The sequence below is a fragment of the Aristolochia californica genome, unplaced genomic scaffold, assembly GCF_029961685.1.
Source record: "Aristolochia californica isolate CCGP_79_NKW_82.1479 unplaced genomic scaffold, dmAriCali1.0.hap1 SCAF_9, whole genome shotgun sequence".
Lineage (NCBI taxonomy): Eukaryota > Viridiplantae > Streptophyta > Magnoliopsida > Piperales > Aristolochiaceae > Aristolochia > Aristolochia californica.
In genome coordinates, this window is record NW_027182290.1 from 8,068,896 (window position 1) to 8,073,193 (window position 4,298).

The window sequence follows — 4,298 nt, forward strand, 5'->3', positions numbered from 1 at the left end:
AAGGCAAGCACCCGAGGAGTTCCTCTTCAATTATAATGTATCACTCAAAGAGATACAATAGCAGTTGCGGGAATGAGCCAATGCCCAACATGTACCAAATATGCAATTATATAGTTGCATATAACCAGTAAATAATGAATGTCTTTAAGAGTAATAAGGACATATGACATGATTTGTAGCGAGACCATCCTTGAATAAGCAAGTTGAACACCAAGTAATAAGCTTATTGTTACGGTCCCGGATCTGACACGTGGATTCTTTGGGAGGATCTGGGGTCTGCACGGGTTACGGGTCTTCCAGGCATTACCGTAGGGATAATAGGAAGACATGGGGAAGACAAAAACGAAAATCAAGCCTAAGGGAAGCTTGATAACCCTAGAGCTCGTTGAAGAGAACTCTAAGCCTCTTTACGCTAGATTTAACCTAATTCTTAATTCTTCAATGCTTCCTTTTCTCATTACTCTTACCCCTTAAATAGGGTTCACCCTGTTAGGGTTTAATAAAATATTACATAAATATCCCTATGAATAAAATATTCCAAAAATATCCCTATTAATAAATAATTCCAAAAATACCCTTGTGACCTAAAACTGAAATAAAATAAAGTAAATTAAATAAAAAAATAAAATAATAATATTATTGCGTGAATAACATTACACCCCCTAGAAGAACGAGCTTGTCCTCAAGCTCAGAAGAAGGGTCTGTATGCCGACGTCTCCACCTGTGCCCAAGTAGTATCCGCGATCGCTATGGTTGCCCTCTGGATGCCAAAAAACTGGAGCATCCACACAGAGAAAGATTTTTTTTTTTTTTAGGAAAATGTGCCGAATGTCGCTACATCTCGCCCAACAGCAACGCTGCCCTCCCTCAGTCCTAGACTGGTGTGAAAGAGCCCCTCACGGCGGCCCCCGCCCCCATTGGCAAAGTTGCACTTCCTACCCATTGCCAACATTGCAGCAACAACATCATGACCAGCCCCCTCAGCAGCACTGACCCCCTCCAGTTGCTGCACCAGGAACAGTAACAGACCCCGTAGCCTTAGCTGCTGGCTTACTAATCTTAGATGCAGGACTTCATCATCACCAGAATCACTCGTAGATTCAGAGCTGCTTGCTGGTTTTGTGTTCTTCAAGTTTCCAGCAGATCCATTTGTGGAGACAACAGAGGATGGTTTCTTTGAAAGAATACCAGCTTTATCAACAACCTCCTCTTCTTCGGATTCAGACAAACTATCCTCTAAGATGCTTGTCTCTTGCTTCATTTTAGGCACAACTTCAAAAACAGGTTTTCCTTTCTTGCTACCCTTCTGCACCTGAATTGCAGCCTCTACTTCTCGTTTATGCTTTTTTGCAGTAACCTGTTTCTCAACTGCTGCCTCTGCCTCCCTCTTACTCTTCTTTGCAGATATTGCTGGAGAAACTTCCATGGGAGTTGCAGCAACATTTTCAAAAGAACCCTTCAGACGTATCTCCTTCCTTGCCCGTGCAGGAATTCTTCCAAGCTCACCTCCTGACATGCCATTCCCAGCACTAACATTTGGGGCCTTGACAAAAAAATCGTATTTTCCATACGCAAGTCCATACTGAGAACCAACAATTTTTCCATTGAAGAATGCATGCAAGACATGTCCACTGGAGGTCACCCTTAGTGTCACTACGTTGTTGAAGAATGGATTGCTCTTATCACTCTGCACAGGATTCATGTACCACAAATAGGCACTGGCATCGCCGGTGACTCTGATTTGGTCAATGAGACGAGAGGCTGTGAAAGAATCATGGCCAGCCCAGCCTTTAAGAACCTCAGCTAGACGTTCAGGTCTCCACACCCACCTCAATTGCTCAAGCTGATCCGTTGCCATGTGAGGCTGCTTGACCTTTACTGAAGTCAGAGTGCTTACCTTTGCTGTGTTGTATACTTCTGCGAAGCAATCGTGCAAAATGCTAACAGACCATGCAGGTACCAAGTATTGGTTTCCATGGACAGTGATGGTGGCATCAATTGTCATGTTCACATTGCACAAGAAAGCCACAAAAGAACCTTCTTCAGTGGACACAGTGGCAGCAACTCCATTGCCCATGTCAGTGGTTACATTATCACCGTGAGTGAGAACTCTCTCCCTGGACGGAATGACTGCATGAAGTGGCTTCAAGTGGCCCATATAGGCTGATTCAAGTGACCGTATTCATCAAGGGGTGCACCATAGTCATAGGATGTGGAGATATATGGACCTCCTGCTGTTCGTCCAAAGTTTGTGCCACCATGGTACATGTAATAGTTTTGGAAGACTCCACCAGTTTGGAAGAACCTTGCCACAACAAAGACCACATCTGCTGCCCTCCTGTGTGGGTCATGCTCTCCCCAATCCTTGAACCAGCCAGTCCACTTCTCAGTCCACATCTTCGGAGTGAAGTTGTCACAATACCATCCATTGCAAGTGTTGATCATTGGAACAGCAGCATCTGCTTGCTGGCACATAATCCATGGGATGCCTATATCGAATGAGTTAGCCATGGATGCACACCACTGAAGATACTTCTTCCCAGTTTCTCCGTAGTATGTCTGAACGTTTCTGTATTTGTTCTCAATCTGATCGAGAATGATGGGACCTCCTTGTGAAACGAACAGCTGTTCCTGCTTCACCATGTCCACTATCAAAGTGGTGAAGTTTTGCATTTCGTTCTTGAACATCACATTGTCTGTTCTAAGCACCATACCAGGCATTTGCTGCAGCCAAGAATTAAGCCCAACATTGTCAAGGAGATCCAGAACAAACTCACTACTGCTGGTCCCATCAATAGAAAAACAATTCATCCACAGAATTATCTCAACCCTGCTCTAGATACCCAACAATAGTTTATCACCAACAGGCACTGGTTAAATAATTTTGACTAACAGTGGATGAGCATCATACAATGCATCCAAAAAAATTAACACAATAGTTTTAAAGGGACTGTTACTGCTGGAACAATGACCAAAAATAGCCACTCTGATGTAGTGTATATCCACAACTAAATAATTCGTCCCAGCAAAATGGATATAATTCCTCCACAAACAAAATGTCAGCATCCCGTTGTCAAATTGACTACCCAAAAGAATTCTATCTCCCTTCAGCAAAGAAGATGAAACAGGTCTTGCATCCCTACTTGCAACAGAAATTGAAAGAGGCGCAAGGCTGCTGGTCTCAGCCGTATAGAAAGAAAACAACCTCCAACAAAAATTTTGTGGCCGAACAGCATACACAGGATCCAGAATTTGAAACCCCACAACGTCAATTGGACAACTCACATTCGCACAAGTATTGTGCTCATCCACAAAAAAAACAAAGCCCCTCAAAAAAAAAAATCAGAGACACTTACCCCCCTCAATTTGGAACTTGGGTATGCTATGGTCTGCCGAGAAGTGGATTGCGAGTGGGAGGTTGTGGCTGGAAGTCACATCCCACAGGAAATGTTTCCGACGACGCCTCTTCCTCCGTTTCCGGTGATGAGTAGCAGCCCTTGGTGGCTTCACTGCTTGTATATTTTCTGAGATAGTGGAGGGTCGAATGAACTGATTCGTCGAGATAGAGGCAGAGCGGGATTTTCCGCCTGCTATTTTGGAAGACATTCCGCTGGGCAGGAGGAGTGATTTTTTGAGGTTGAACCCAAATCAACCCTTACCGACGGGGTTTTGGCAGCAATCCCCTCCGTCACCGATTTCCCCAAATCTTCTGCAGGGATTTCGACTGGTAAACATAAAAAAAAAATTAATTTATCTAACGAGACAACTTCTGCCGCTTTCCCTTGTGTGCGTATGCCTTGCTCGGATATTTCAGGTCGTATGACCTTTTCTGCAGGAGCACGTGGCTCCTTTGCCGAATGTTCAATAGAATATTCATACCATGCTCGAATTTCTCCCAGTTCTTTGCATGCCTTTTCCATTGAATCGCGTACGTCGTCCAGAATAATAATTTCTTTTTGGCATAGAGAATAACCCATTGTGTTCCCGCTCTGATACCAGTTGTTACGGTCCCGGATTTGACACGTGGATTCTTTGGGAGGATCTGGGGTCTGCCACGGGTTACGGGTTTTCCAAGCATTACCGTAGGGATAATAGGAAGACATGGGGAAGACAAAAATGAAGATCAAGCCTAAGGGAAGCTTGATAACCCTAGAGCTCGTTGAGGAGAACTCTAAGCCTCTTTACGCTAGATTTAACCTAATTCTTAATACTTCAATGCTTCCTTTTCTCATTACTCTTACCCCTTAAATAGGGTTCACCCTGTTAGGGTTTAATAAAATATTACATAAATATCCCTA

General features: G+C 43.8%; 1 pseudogene; it reads right to left on the reverse strand.

Moving 5' to 3' along the window:
• Positions 1-811: 811 nt before the first annotated feature.
• On the reverse strand, positions 812-3,977 carry LOC137940612 (beta-galactosidase 15-like; annotated as a pseudogene).
• Between the last annotated feature and the right edge of the window lie 321 nt (positions 3,978-4,298).